Source organism: Lepus europaeus, chromosome 19 (genome assembly GCF_033115175.1).
Source record: "Lepus europaeus isolate LE1 chromosome 19, mLepTim1.pri, whole genome shotgun sequence".
Taxonomy (NCBI): domain Eukaryota; kingdom Metazoa; phylum Chordata; class Mammalia; order Lagomorpha; family Leporidae; genus Lepus; species Lepus europaeus.
Genome location: NC_084845.1, coordinates 14,281,634 through 14,297,660, shown reverse-complemented (window position 1 = coordinate 14,297,660; position 16,027 = coordinate 14,281,634). Strand labels below are relative to the sequence as shown.

Here is a 16,027-nt window from a genome sequence, read left to right as displayed (position 1 = left end):
TGACAATAAACCTTTCTCTTAATTCTGGTGTTTGGTGTGTTTTGTGGAAGCCTTACAAAAACCAATGCTGTCTGATAAAAGACACGCTTTAAAATACAAAATATAAGCATTGGAGGGGAAGTGTGGGCATTCAGTGCAGTGGCTAAGAAGCGGTGAAGCTGCTTGGATGCCTGCATTCCCTATCAGAGTGCCTGGGTTCATGTCCCAGTTTTAGCTTCCTGCTAATGTGCGCTCTGGTAGGCAGCAGGTGGTGACTTGTGTGCTTGTGTTCCTCTCATCCACAGGAGAAATCTGGATGGAGCTCCAGGTCCCTGGGTTTAGCCTGGCTCAGCCCCAGCTATTGCCAGCATTTGAGGAAAGAGCCAGCATGTGCCAGATCGCTGTCAGTCTGTCTGTTTCTCTTTGCCTTTCAAATAAAGATGAAAGTATGTTGGTTTTGTATTGCCGTTATCAGTAGTTCCAGAAATCAAAATAATACCATTCTCGGCCGGCGCTGTGGCTCACTAGGCTAATCCTCCGCCTTGCGGCGCCGGCACACCGGGTTCTAGTCCCGGTCGGGGCACCGATCCTGTCCCGGTTGCCCCTCTTCCAGGCCAGCTCTCTGCTGTGGCTAGGGAGTGCAGTGGAGGATGGCCCAAGTGCTTGGGTCCTGCACCCCATGGGAGACCAGGAGAAGCACCTGGCTCCTGCCATCGGAACAGCGCGGTGCGCCGGCCGCAGCGCGCCAACCGCAGCGGCCATTGGAGGGTGAACCAACGGCAAAGGAAGACCTTTCTCTCTGTCTCTCTCTCACTGTCCACTCTGCCTGTCAAAAAAAAAAAAAAAAAAAAAAAGAAACAAAATAATACCTTTCTCTTTTAAATCCCCTGGTGTATCATTCGCACTTCCTTGGCTGCCATTACCATACTCTATTTAGGCAGTATTTGTGTATATTTTTTCTCATACTGGGTTATAATAAATTTTAGAATAGGAAATGTACTTTGTCCTTGAAAACCCTTCTGATGTTTGAACTAGGAAATTCACTTTTATAAATTAGACTAGGGAAACAATTATACATATGCTGAAAGACATGTGTACAAAGAAGTTCTTTAAGGCATGAATTATAATGACAAAAAGGATAAAAAAGGAAAGGAAGCCTTGAAACATCATTCAAATTAGGTTATATATTTAACATGTTGATTTCTTACTAACCACTAATGGAAATATGTTCAAAATTGTTATGCATAAAATGTAGAAAAATATGCACAAGTGATTCTTCCTAAAATATGCACTAAAATGAAAATAACATGGCAAAATGTTAATAGTAATTATTGCAGGTGATGAGATTATTTGGATATATTTATTTACAGTTTCTGATCATCTTTTTTGTGATATTTTGGGGGAACAGACATGTTTTGATATTACTTTTATAAAGACTAAACAATTTATTTTCACTTTTTAAAAAAAAAGATTTATTTGTGTTTATTTGAAAGGCAGAGAGGCTGGCGCTGCGGCTCAATAGGCTAATCCTCCACCTGTGGCGCAGGCACACCGGGTTCTAGTCCCGGTTGCTCCTCTTCCTGTTCAGCTCTCTGCTGTGGCCCAGGAGTGCAATGGAGGATGGCCCAAGTCCTTGGGCCCTGCACCTGCATGAGAGAGAAGGAGAAGCACCTGGCTCCTGGCTTCGGATCAGCACGGTGCGCCAGCTGCAGCACGCTGGCCGCAGCGGCCATTGAGGGGTGAACCAACGGCAAAGGAAGACCTTTTTCTCTGTCTCTCTCTCTCACTGTCCACTCTGCCTGTCAAACAATAAATAAATAAATAAATAAAGGCAGAGAGAGACACAGACACAGAGAGAGAGAGAGAGCTCTTCTATCCTCTGGTTCACTCCCAAATGACCGAAATGGCAACAGCTGGACAAAGCTGAAGCCAGGAGCCCGGAACTCCATTTAAGTCTCCTATTTGGGTGGCAGGGGCCCAAGCACTTGGACCATCTTCCATTGCTTTCCCCGGGCCACTAGCAGGGAGCTGGATAGGAAGTGGAGCAACTGGGACTCAAACTGACACCCATATGGGATGCCAGTGCCACAGGCAGAAACAACAAACTACGCCACAGTGCTGGCCCCCAGATACTAATTTTCTTTTTCTTTTCTTTTTTTTTTTTTTATCCTTGACAGGCAGAGTGGACAGTGAGAGAGAGACAGAGAGAAAGGTCTTCCTTCTGCCGTTGGTTCACCCTCCAATGGCCGCCACGGTAGGCGCGCTGCGGCCGGCGCACCGCACTGATCCAAAGCCAGGAGCCAGGTGCTTCTCCTGGTCTCCCATGGGGTGCAGGGCCCAAGGACTTGGGCCATCCTCCACTGCACTCCCTGGCCACAGCAGAGAGCTGGCCTGGAAGAGGGGCAACCGGGACAGGACCGGTGCCCCGACCGGGACTAGAACCCGGTGTGCCGGCGCCGCAAGGCGGAGGATTAGCCTAGTGAGCCGCGGCGCCGGCCCAGATACTAATTTTCTAAAATGAATGTTCCCACATTTCATTCTAGCTCGTTAACTTATATGTCATTAGGAATCCTTAGGAGTAGACTACAAAATAAGAATGGTGTAGAATAATTTCCAGAATGAATGTGGTGAACTTTTGATGGAGAGGAGGAACCAATAACGGAAGACATATTCCCTAGGTTGCCATCACACGTCAGGTATAGAAAGAATAAGCAGAGGAAGTGTGTAGCCTGGTGCTTAAGATGCCCATGTCACACACTGAAATCTCTGTGTTCGATTCCCAGCTTTAGCTCCTGATTCCAGCTTTCTGTCAACGCAGACCCCAGGGGGCAGCAGTGATGGTTTAAGTAGTTGAGTTCCTGCCTGGGATAAGTTCTTGACTCCAGCCCTGGCTCAGCCCTACCTGTCATGGACATTTGGGGAATGAACCAGTGAATGAGTGTGCTCTCTTTTCCTCTGAAAAACAAATACATAAACAAAACATAAAAGAAGGAAACATACTACATACTAAAAACTAGATGTTACTACATACTAAAAATTTCAAAAGTCCTGGAAGTGTTCTTACTCCTAAAACAAGTGGGAGTTTATGGTACTAATAAAAGGGGAGAAGGGGTGGACACTAACACGGTGTAATGCCTTTTTGTATCCTCCTGTGATTCCTCTCTTGCAAGAAAGGTATGAGTAGAGCTGAGAGAGGAAGTAGGAATTATGATACAGCCTGCTTTGTAATTACAGACTAAGCTGGGTAGTCGGCTCCACATCCAACCACCTACATGTAAGAGAAAGATTAATAACAATTGCGTACCTTTTTATGAAAGAGGGAAGTCGGGGTCTCCATTTTGTGGAGCTGGATTCTTGCCCAAATTCACAGTAGCATGCTGTTACTGAAGCCAATGTAGGTTCTAAGGTGTATTTGACATACCTAGAAGTCCCAGTGGACGATCTGGGTTTCAGGGAAATGGGACATTGCTGATACTTGAGGCTCACTTCTTCTCAAAGAGTCTACGTCGGCAGCTGACTAAACTTCTCGAGTGGGTCTAAAAATCATGGCCTCAAACTGTCACAGTAGCAGAAACTGAGCGTTACCAGAATTTAATTAGTTTGAGGCCACAACGCTGGTTAATGGCCCTATCTGTTTAGAATCCAGATAGTCCGGTCACATTTCCCTGCCTGTCAGTCACGCTCCCAATCCCAGCTCGTCTAGTTCATTAATGCTGTCACATTCAAGAAGTCCCCCAACACACCGTCACTGACAAAACTGCAGGACCGGGACAGGAGAATGCACGATTCGCCAGCACGGCCACACACACAGCTGCAAATCCACAGGACCTCAAAAGCCACGGGACCGGAGAGTCTCCCAATTCCATAAACCCCAAATCCCAAATCCATGGCCGAATTTCCACACACACAGTCCTAGGACACCATTGCTTCTTCTTCTGACTCCTGCTAGGAGCTTGAGGCTCAGGCAGACTTGTGATCGTTCCTTTTCACCCCGATGTAGCCCAGCCCAGAGTGGAGCCGCGGGCGACCGGGCAAAACTAAACAGACTGAGCGACGCCTCCTTCGCCAACCTGACGCTCCCCTCAGCTGTAAGGAGGAAGCGCCTTTTTGTAGAAAAAGCGTCTTAAGCCGTGAAGGCCTCTGGGAAATGTAGTTCGGGACCGCGAAGTCGCGGCCCCGTGCCGATTCTTCGCAGTACCAGGTTGCACTCCCTGAGGGGAATAAAGGAGGCTGCTCTCGCCAGACCCTCGGCTGCTGCTCCCGCGCAGAGCTGTGCACCTTTCAATGCCGCCGTTGGCTTTCTCACGAATGGCAGACAGGCAGGTTAGTCCCACCCGGGTGAGCCGCGGGGGCGTCTGGGAAGCGTTGCCCTGCGTCTAGCGGACCGAAGCTTTTTGTGGCTCTCAGTCCCGGCCAGCTGTGACCTCAGGGGCGGCCCTATCCTAACCCGCACCGAGAGTGCGGCCTGCGGCGTGGACTCGGGGCCCGAGTGAGTCCTGGGGGACTCTGCAGGGAGGGAGCGGGGCCGGCCGTTCCCTGAGGCCGTGGGTGTGGCGTGGAGTGGCTGCAATTCGCTGGACATTTGGCTGGCTGAGCGTGGCCTTGGGATCGAGCCTGCAAACGCTTTTTGGGGGTGTGCTTTTTCCGTTTTATGTTTCAGTATGAACAGGGGCGCCACCGTCCGTGACAGGAACGTCCGTGAATGAAGGTAGGCTTGGGTTGTGTGTGTGAACGTGTGGCACTGCGTCGCTGTAGCGTTTCTTTAGTTCTAGCAACAGGAAACATCAATAGGCCCAACGCTGCAATACCTACTTTTAATTGTATATTCTTATGTTAACAATGTCGTTTTGTGTGCATATTCAATTTTCTGTCTTTGCTCCCCAATTCCTTGCCCAAATCGCAAAATACGGAAAAGTTCAGAGAACAAAAATCGTTCATACGTCTGCCAGCCATCGAGGCACTGTCACAATTTACTCATCTTTTTTTTTTTTGCGAATGTATATGCATGTATTCGTATGTTCTTATATAGGTGCGTAATGACGTAAAGTTGTAAATGCACTATACATACAGTTCTGCAATTAAAAAAAATGTATAAAGATTTATTTATTTGAAAGAGTTACACAGAGAGAGGAGATGGAGAGAGAGAGAGAGAGAGAGAAAGAGAGAGAGAGGTCTTCCATCCGAGGTTCACTCCCCAATTAACCACAACGGCCGGAGCTGTGCCAATCCGAAGCCAGGAGCCAGGAGCTTCTGCCAGGTCTTCCACGCAGGTGCAGGGGCCCAAGTATTTGGGCCATCTTCCACTGCTTTCTCAGGCCATAGCAGAGAGCTGGATCAGAAGTGGAGCAGCCAGGTCTCGAACCGGCACATATATGGGATGCCTGCGCTTCAGGCCAGGGCATTAACCCGCTGCACCACAGCACTGGCTCCCAGGCAATCTTTCTTTTTAACAATGTGTGATTAATATGTTTTTATTTGAAAAATTACCCATCTGTGTCATGGTTTAAAAGTTTTTTTGTGGTGTACATTTTAATGCATTTGCTCCTATTGATGGTAATTTGGGTCTGCTAGATTTCTTGCATTTATAAACGGTGTTTAGCAGCAACTATTTGGTACATGCTACGATGTACTCTTTTCTTAAAAAAAGATTTATTTACTTGAGAGGCAGAGCTACAGAGAGGAAGAGGGAGAGACAGAGAGAGGGGGATCTTCCACCCACTGGTTCACACCCCAAGTGCCTACAACAGCTGGAGCTGGGCCTATACGAAGCCAGAAGCCAGGAGCTTCCTCTGGGTCTCCCAGGTGGGTGCAGGAGCCCAAGCACTTGGACCATCTTCTGCTTTCCCAGGCCATAGCAGAGAGCTGGATTGGAATGGAACAGCTGGGACTAGAACTGGTGCCCATATGGGATGCCAGTCCAGCAGGCAGATACTTAACATACTATGCCACAGCTGAAAGGAGAAATCAGCAAGAGCCTGAAAAGGACTAGTTAGAAAGATTGGAGGACAACTAGATGAGGGTGATATCCAGGAATCCAAGGAAAGAAGGTGTTTTAATGAGAACTGTCAGATGCTATTGATAGGCCAAGTAAATGAGGCCTGAGAATTTAGTCATTGGTGTTCCGGAAAGCAGTTTCATTGGAGTATGAGGCCAAAGAGAAAACTGAAGAACAAAAATTGGAAATATCAAGTCCAGATAATTTTCACCCCCAAGATTTATTTATTTGAGAGAAAGAGGGGCTGGTGCCGTGGCGCAGTAGGTTAATCCTCCACCTGTAGTGCCAGTATCCCATAAGGGCGCCGGTTCTAGTCCCGGCTGCTCCTCTTCCAATCCAACTCTCTGCTATGGCCTGGGAAAGTGGTAGAAGATGGCCCAAGTCCTTGGGCCCCTGCACCCACGTGGGAGACCCAGAAGAAGCTCCTGGCTCCTGGCTTTGGATCAGTGCAGCTCTGCCTGTTGCAGCCATCGGAGAGTGAACCAATGGATGTAAGACCTTTTTGTCTCTCCCTCTCACTGTCTGTAACTCTCTCAAATAAATAAAATTAAAATTAAAAAAAAAAGAGAGAGAGGGACATACACACACATTCTCTCTCTCTCTCTCTCTCTCTCTCTCTCTCTCTCATCTACTGATTCACTCCCCGGATGACCAAAACATCTAGGTCTGGATCAGGCCAAAGCCGGGAACCAGGAACTCCATCTGGTCTTCCATATGGGTGGCAGAGGCCCAAGTACTTTAGCCATGAGTTGCTGCCTTTACGTGCACATTAGCAGGAAGCTGGATTGAAAGCTGGGCAATTGGAACTTGAACTAGTTCTGTAATACAGGGTTGGAAGCAGTAGCTTAATGCACTGTACCACAGTTTAGATAATTCCTGAAGTTTTTTTTCCTTAAATGGAAGAAGTGAAAGGAGTGATAGTTGGAGTTAAGAGCTATAATTTACTCTTTATATGTTAATTAAAATGATCTGATAGACAAATTTGATGATACAGGAGAGAAAAGAGAGTAATACCATAAACATGTCTTTAAGTAGCCAGAGCAAACAGGATCTAATGATAGAGTTTGCCTTAGTTTGGAGCATGACCATAATAGCAGCAGGAGAGAGAGAAGTACCTGTCTCAGATACAGGTAGATGGACTGATGTGTTGTTGAGAGCTTATAACACTTCTCTTCTGATTGCTTCAATTTTATATTGAAGTAGGAAGCAAGAGACTTGGCTGAGAGTGAGGTTGGTAGAGGAAGGTTGAGAGTTTGAGGAATGAGAAAAAAGAAAATCGCTTAAGAGAGTGTAACAGAACATAGAGAAATATGATTTTCAAGGAAGCAGTGAAGAAACACTTAATGTTAGTATTCATGAATTTAAAGTGAGCCTATTCCACATAGTTGTGTGATTTCTTTTCTGCAATGTTCATCTGTATAATTGTACCCACAGGGGAAAAGTTGGACTTAGTGCATGTATTGGTTTCATAAAGCAAATTAGAAAAATGTCAAACAGAGGCAAAAGTCGTCTGAGTTAGCAAGATTTGATTATGTTGTTTGCCCATGGATTTAAGAATTGGTTATGTTGTTTGACTATGGATTTTAGGACAGATAACTAGAAAAGAGAGGATAGCTAGGGGTCAGGGACAGTGAAAAATTGGTAGATTCAAGGAATGGAAGTTCCTGATGGGGTTGAAGGACTACTGAATTGTGATATTAGAGGGAGTAAGGTGGAGAGATAGAAGGGTATTTTTCTCTTTGGTTATCAAATATTTTAAAAATAGAACAGGTCTTGCTATTATGTTTTTAGGAAACATGGATAATTATTAGCTAGACCCATTATTTCATTGGAGTTATAAAGTAGTTATATTTGAATTCTGTCATTTCTTCTTCATATATGAGCTGAAATATTTGTCTAAAGAAAAAAATTCCCATAAGTGTTTCGTTACCCAACCAGGGTACAATTTGTACAGGAAAGACAGAATAAATAGATCATTGTCCTTTAGAAGTTGTTGGATTTTTGAATCGTTCTCAACATCTCCTGATGACTTATTAACCTTATATATTTACATATATATGATTTTAACATAGTTGATGTATTTTAAACCATTGCAATTACTTTTCTTTTGAAGCCCAAATGTTCCCATCTTTGGCCACCTTTTGTTTTGTTTTGTTTTGTTTTTTGAAAGGTGGAGTTAGAGAGAGAGAGAGAGAGAAAGGTCTTCCATCTGCTGGTTCACTCTCCAGGTGGCTTCAATGGCCAGAGCTGTGCCGATCCAGAGCCAGGAGCCAAGAGGTTCTTTCAGGTCTGCCACAGGTGCAGGGGCCCTAGCTCTTGGGCCATCTTCTGTTGCTTTCCCAGGTAATAGCAGAGAGCTGGATGGGAAGTGGAGCAGCCATATCTTGAACCGGTGCCCATATGGGATGCTGGTGCTGCAGGCAGTGGCTTAACCCACTACGCCACAGCGCCAGCCCTTTGGCCACCTTTTTTTTTTTTTTTTTTTTTTTGACAGGCAGAGTGGACAGTGAAAGAGAGAGAAAGGTCTTCCTTTTTGGCCACCTTTTAAAAATGGTTTCTGAATCCTTTTATCACATCCCTAGTAGTTTTGATGGCGTCCTACATTTCTGGTCTGACAAGAACTCCAAAGACCATTTTGTACACGCCGTCAGCATGAGATCTGTCCTTTCTGTATGATACCCTGATTCCTTTGAGTGGGAAATGATATTTTGAAACCATAATTACACTGCTTGCTCTTATTGTGATCACTGTTTTATTGTTTCTATAGGGTATATATATGTGTGTGTGTGTATATATATAAAAAACTAGAAAATATTTTATTAACAGCTTGATTAAGATTTAATTCATATACAATGCATTTAATCCACTTAAAGTATACAGTTCTGGGCCAGTGCTGTGGCACAGTGGGTTAAAACCCCAGCCTGCAGTGCCAGCATCCTATATGGGTGCAGGTTCAAGTCCCGGCTGCTCCTTTTCTGATCCAGCTCTCTGCTATGGCCTGGGAAAGCAATGAAAGATGGCTTAAGTGCTTGGGCACTTAAATAATATGTAGGCTTTTTGTGTGTGTGATTTTTTTAAAAGATTTATTTATTTGAAAGGCAGAGTATGGGGGGGGGGGGAGAGAGAGAGAGGTCTTCCATCCACTGGTTCACTTCCCAAATGGCTATAATGGCTGGAGAAGCCAGGAGACTAGAGTTTCTTTCATATCTCCCATATGGGTGGAGGGGCCCAAGGATTGGGGCCATCTTCTGCTACTTTCCCATGCACATTAGAAGGGAGCTGGATTGGAAGTGGAGCAGCTGGGGCTTGAACCAGTGCCCATATAGGATGCCAGCCCTGCAGGCATTGGCTTTACCTGCTACACCACAGTGCTGGCCTCAATATGTAGACTCTTTTAACTCACTTCTTTCACTTTGCATGTTTTCAAGGTTAATTCATATTATAGTAGGAAATACATTCTTAACAAAATAGTAATCACAAGTTCATACTGTTATGTCCAAGGTTAAAATGTGGAATTACAGGATTTTAATCTTTGTTTTTATTTTTGTATCTTTTATTTGCTCATATATCCATCCATCTATATATCTACACATAAATAAAATAGTTTAAAAGTAACATTCTCGGGGCTGCCACTGCAGTTCACTTGGTTAATCCTCCGCCTGCAGCGCCGGCATCCCATATGGGTGCCAGGTTCTGTCCCGGTTGCTCCTCTTCCAGTCCAACTCTCTGCTGTGGCCTGGGAGTGCAGTGGAGGATGGCCCAAGTGCTTGGGCCCCTGCACCCGCTTGGGAAACCAGGAGGAAGCACCTGGCTCCTGGCTTTGGACCGGCGTAGTTCCGGCCATAGCGGCCATTTGGGGGGTGAACCAATGGAAGAAAGACCTTTCTCTCTGTTTCTCTCTCTCACTGTCTTAACTCTATCTGTCAAAAATAAATAAATAAATAAATAATTTTAAAAATAACATTCTCAGTACTTACAATCTTTCTACTATAAATATGTTAACATTTCTTTATAAATGTATTTGTTGCTAGGGTATAATCCTTCTAGGAAAGTAAGGTTAAAAAAATCATTGTGTTTTGAAGTAGCTAGAAGGAATTCTCTCAGTATGGTTAAACCAGAAAGTTGATATATGCTTAGGTTCATTTGTGTTATTTTGCTTTTGATTTTTAGGCAGAGCTTTTAATAATTAATTGAATTTTATTTTATAATTATGTGAAACATTTACCTGGTTGGAAAATCAAATACACAAAACAAATTATATGCAGAAGATGTATATAAAACACAGAGAAATCTTGTTTTTATACCATGTCTGCAGATTGTTCTAAAATTTTGTTAGTTTTTTCACGTTTCTTTCCTTTTTTAATATATGCAAATATATATAACATAGTAGCTTACTATCCATGTTTACTTAAACAGTAATGAGGGCAGGCATTGTAGTGAAGTAGGTAGGCTGCTTGGGACACCTGCATCCCATATCAGAGTGACTGGTTTGAGTCATGGCTTCTCTGTACCATCCATGTTCTTTTTTTGTTGTTGTTTATTTGACAGATAGGGTTATAGACAGTGAGAGAGAGAAAGAGAAAGAGAGAAAGGTCTTCCTTCTGTTGGTTCACTCCCCAAATGGCCGCTACGGCTGGCGCTGCACCGGTCTGAAGCCAGGAGCCAGGTGCTTCCTCCTGGTCTCCCACATGGGTGCAGGGCCCATCCTCCACTGCCTTCCCAGGCCACAGAAGAGAGCTGGACTGGAAGAGGAGCAACCGGGACTGGAACCCGGTGCCCAAATGGGATGCCGGCGCCGCAGGCAGAGGATTAACCAAGTGAGCCACGGCGCCGGCCCCTATCCATGTTCTTTGATTTTTTTCATTTCATTCTTTCCAGGTCTTTCATTTTAACTAGATTTGAGCGTTATCTTGAGAACCTTTCAAACCTTGTGATTGGAATTTTATTAATTTCGTAGATAATGTTGAGAAAACTTGCATCTTTAATTTGCTAACTTTTCTGATTTTTAAGTATGGTATTAACTTAGGATTCCTTTTATTAACTTTAGTAAGTTGAGCAGATTTTCTTGATTAGGGTCTTATACAGTTTTTATTAGAATTATTCTGTGTGTTTTAGAGTTTTTTCACTTTTGTGAATTTTGAATACATTAGGTAAAATGTCACACAGATCACCTGTCTTGTTTAAGTCATCCTTCTCCTGGTTAAGCATTTGCTTACATCTCAGAGTTCCTATAAGATTGATTTTAACAGATTTTGCCACATTTTTTTTGTTTGTTTCTAAGAACAGATCTCTAGAGTTCATTTTTCTGTTTTCTCTGGTGTTATTCTCATTCCTTACTTTTAACCTGAGTGTTTATGATAAAGTGCATTTCTTGTAGATATATATAATTAAATATGCTTTTTTAAATCCATTCTGAGCACAGTAGTTTATTTTTATTTTATTTTTATTTTTTTATTTTTTTGACAGGCAGAGTGGACAGTGAGAGAGAGAGAGAGACAGAGAGAAAGGTCTTCCTTTGCCGTTGGTTCACCCTCTAATGGCCGCCGCGGTAGCGCGCTGCGGCCGGCACACCGCGCTGTTCCGATGGCAGGAGCCAGGTGCTTATCCTGGTCTCCCATGGGGTGCAGAGCCCAAACACTTGGGCCATCCTCCACTGTACTCCCTGGCCACAGCAGAGAGCTGGCCTGGAAGAGGGGCAACCGGGACAGGATCGGTGCCCCGACCGGGACTAGAACCCGGTGTGCCGGCGCCGCAAGGCCTGAGCACAGTAGTTTAATTGGTATGTTTAAACCATTTACTCTTATTTATAGATAAATTAATATCTACCATACCATTCTCCTAACAAATATTTGTTTCATTTGATCTTTTTTTTGCCTTTGTCTGATTTCTCTGGCTTTCATTGAAAATTTTATGATTTTTTATTATCTCCTCTTTTGCTGTATCATTTACATTTCTTTAATTTTAGGGTTGCCTGAAAGTTTTCTACATATTTTTAAAATGTGTTTATTTTTCTTGAGAATGAGTTACAGTGAGACAGAGATCCCTCACCCCCAAATCCCTGCAATAGCTAGGGCTGGCTCAGGCTGAAGCCAGGAGCCATGAAGTCAATCCAGGCCTCCCACATGGGTGGCAAGGACTCAACTGCTTGAGCCATCATTGGCTGCCAGTCCTTAACAGAAAGCTGGAATGGAGAATGGAGCTGGGAAACAAAGTCAGGCAGTCCAGTAGGGGATGTGGGCATCCTGAGCAGAAGTTTAACCACTGCCCCAAACGCCTTTCTCCTGAATATAGCATTTTTAGCCTAAGTTGACTTTCAAACAATGCTATACTGCTTCACATGGAATATAGGGACCTTACAGCACAGTGTTCTTAATTTCTCCCTCTTATCCCCTAGGACATTTCTGGCATTCATTTTACTTTACTCGTGTGTGATAATCACCCAATACATTGTTATCATCATTGCTTTAATTTTTTATAAAAATATTTATTTATTTGAAAGGTAGAGTGGGAGCCAGCTGTGGCGTAGCGGGTAAGGCCAATGCCTACAGTGCTGGCATCCCATATGGGCGCCGGCTAGAGTCCTGGCTGCTCTACTTCTGATCCACTCTCTGCTATGGCCTGGGAAAGCAGTAGAAGATGGCCCAACTCCTTGGGCCCCTGCACCCATATGGGAGACCTGGAAGAAAGTCCTGGCTCCTGGCTTCAGATTGGCGCAGCTCCAGCCGTTGGGGGCCAACTGGGGAGTGAACCAACAGGTGGAAGACCTCTCTTTCTTTCTCTGTCTCTCTCACTCTTGCTCTCTCTGCCTCTCTGTCACTCTGCCTTTCAAATAAATAAAATCTTAAAAGAAAGGCAGAGTGACAGAGAAAGATAGAAAGATCTTCCATCCGCTAGTTTGCTCCCCAAATGCTTGCAACAGCTAGAACTAGGCTAGGCCAAGGCCAGAAGCCTAAACTCTGTCCAGGTCTCCCCTGTGGGTAGCAGGAACCTAAGTACTTGGGCCGTCGTCTGTTGTCTCCCAGGAGTATTGGCAGGCAGCTGAACTAGAAGTACAGAGAAGCCATGACTCAAACCAGTCACTCTGATATGGGATGAGGGCATCCTAAGCAGCCTACTACTGCAGTAGAATGCCTGCCCTCGTTATTGTTGAACTAAACATTCATCTTTTAGATCAGTTAAGAATAAAAGAACCAAAAGACTTTACTTTCATTAGTCCTGCTCTGATGCTTCTCCTTTATTTCCTTTCCGAGTTTCTACCTGCATCATTTTTTTTTTTCTCCTTAAAGAACCTTTTGACATTTCTTGCAAAGTAGTTCTGCTGGCGATAAATTTCCTTCAGTTTCAGTATGATGTCCTTTTTTTTTAAAAGGATTTATTTGAAAGTGAGTTACAAAGAGAGAGAAGGAGAGGCAGAGAGAGAAGAAAAGAGGTCTTCCATCCACTGGTTCACTCCGCAGTTGGCCACAACAGCCAGAGCTGTGCTGATCTGAAGCCAGGCACCAGGAGCTTCTTCCAGGTCTCCCATGCAGGTACAGGGGCCCAAGGACTTGGGCCATCTTCTACCACTTTCCCAGGCCATAGCAGAGAGCTAGATCGGAGTGGAGCAGCCAGGACTCAAACTGGTGCCCCTGTGGGATGCTGGTGCTGCAGGCAGCAGCTTTACCTGCTACGCCACAGCACTGGCCCCGACAATATCGCTTTTAAAAAAATTTTTATTAATATAAAGAGAACAGATTTCATGCATTTCATAGATACTGTTAACAGGATCTCTTATACATTCCTGGCAAGAATACAAAATGGTATAGCCACTTTGGAAAACAGTTTGGGTTTTTTAAAAAAGCCAAATATGCACTAACCGTATTACTTAGCAATCCCAATTCTAAGTATTTATTCAAGTAAAGTGAAGACTTACATTCACACATCAATCTTTCCGGGAATGTTTATAGCAGCTTTTTAAAAGGACAACCAAATGTCTTTCAAAAAGTGAAGGAATTAACTGTGGTACATCTACAAAATTGAATTCTACTCAGTAGTAAAAAGATATGAACTATTGATTCATACAACATAAATAAAGCTTAAATAGTAATTTAAAAATTTTATTATATGAGGGAAGCTAGACCTAAAGCCTACATTTTTTTATTTTTTAAAAAAGATTTTATTTATTTATTTGAGAGATAGAGTTACAGACAGTGAGAGGGAGAGACAGAGAGAGAGGTCTTCTATCTGCTGGTTCATTCCCCAAATGGCTGCAACAGCTGGAGCTGACCTGATCCAAAGATGGGAGCCAGGAGCTTCTTCCAGGTCTCCCTCGCGGGTACCCAAGAGTCTGGGCCATCTTCTTCTGCTTTCCCAGGCCATAGCAGAGAGCTGCATCAGAAGTGGAACAACCAGATCTTGAAACGGCACCCGTATGGGATGCTGGCTGTCGCAGGTGGAGGATTAACCTACTGAGCCACAGCGCCGGCCCCTAAAGCCTACATATTGTATGATTCCATTCACACAACACCCTGGAAAAGGAAAAACTCAGAGGAAAGAAAACATACCAGTAGTTTCCAGGGATTGTGTGTGGGGAATGCATTAAATATAAAGGAGAAACACCCTAGAGGTTTGGGAGTGATGGAGATGCAGTTGTATGACATTGCATTTGTCAAAACCACAAAATATTCCAAAACAAACAGTGAATTTTACTGCATGCAAGCTTTTAATAATTCACCCCAGGTAGAGGTGGAACCAGGATGGAATGTAGAACATGACAGATTGTACATACAATTATATGATAACATCACTGAAGGTGGTAGGGAGAAAAGGGGCTGACCTAAGTATTTTGTAAAACAGTGTTTTGTTTTTCTTTTTCAAATATAAGGTTTTTATTGTGTCTTTAAAATATTTAAAAGGCCTTAGGGATCATCTGTCATCTTGTTTTCAAAGGTGGACAACTTTTTGATCTTCTCTACCAGCTTTACCAGCTTGCTGAACCATTCCTTTATTAGAGCGATAGATACTATCCAAAATATCCTGATGTATTTGTTTTTAATGGTTGTAGGTTGCTGAATCAAAGCAGCTGAAGTTCAATGTCATTTCTTTCAATAATTAATCTTTCTGGGCTTGGGGTACTGAATAAGCAAGGCCTGGATTCACCTGAACCCTGAGGATATGTTTTTCACCCAATAAACTTCAGATTTCAGCAGAGACTCATTCTGTTAAATAATGATGTTGACGGAGAGATGAGTATACCTAGATCTCTTCTTGTAACAGAAGTCCAGTATAATACCCTTGATAACATTCTACATATGACTACAACAGTGTGAACCATATCCAGTTCCTTTCTATGTACCCACCATTTGTCATTTGTCAACGTGGAGCTGCTGTTTCTTTTCAGGGAGGCTGAGTTCTATGTTGACGTGATTGAAGTCCCTCCATAGGGTTCTTCTGGGCCCCTTCACAGTAACTGCATGTCCCTTCAGAATTGATAGTAACATTTTCTGGAGTTTTGACAATCTGCTTGCTGAGAATAGGATTCATTCATAAACAAATATTGATATGTGTTTTTACATGAGATAGTGTGCCCCTGGTTTTATTTAATTAATTTTTGTTTTATTTGTAAGACAGAGACTGATAGCTTCCACCTGCTGGATCACTTCCCAAATGCCTGCAACATCTATGGCTGGGCCAGGCTGAAGCTAGGGGCCTGTAACTCAATCTAGATGTCTCACATGAGCGGCCAGGACCTGAATACTTGAACCATCATCACCTGCTCTCCCACAGGTACACATTAGCAGCAAGCTGGAATCAAAAGAGGAGACAGGACTTGAACCCAGTCCTCCTAATAGGAGATCCCAAGTGGCCCTAGTCCCCTCACAAAATGCCCACCCCTGTGCCCTAGTTTTAGAAGAGTAGTGAACTTGTTCAGAGTTGAGGTAAAGTGGAGGAAAGGAGATGGATGAGAAGAAAATTAAAGGATATTGCAGTATAGCATTGGCGGGATCAAGAACCAACCTGAGAAAATTCATGTATCTCCCCTGGAATATGCAAACATATCACCTCACTTTATTA

At 43.8% G+C, this 16,027-nt stretch overlaps 1 protein-coding gene across 1 annotated transcript in view; it reads left to right on the top strand.

Annotated features, from left to right (window-relative positions):
* Window positions 1-4,165: 4,165 nt before the first annotated feature.
* The window catches only part of LOC133747815 (zinc finger protein 569), a 30,904-nt gene continuing 19,042 nt past the window's right edge, over window positions 4,166-16,027 (top strand). Inside the window, exons 1-4 of the mRNA XM_062176189.1 lie at window positions 4,166-4,302; window positions 4,640-4,687; window positions 13,344-13,503; window positions 15,580-15,739. The gene's annotated coding sequence lies outside the window, so the exon portion shown is untranslated. The remainder of the gene's footprint in view (window positions 4,303-4,639; window positions 4,688-13,343; window positions 13,504-15,579; window positions 15,740-16,027) is intronic.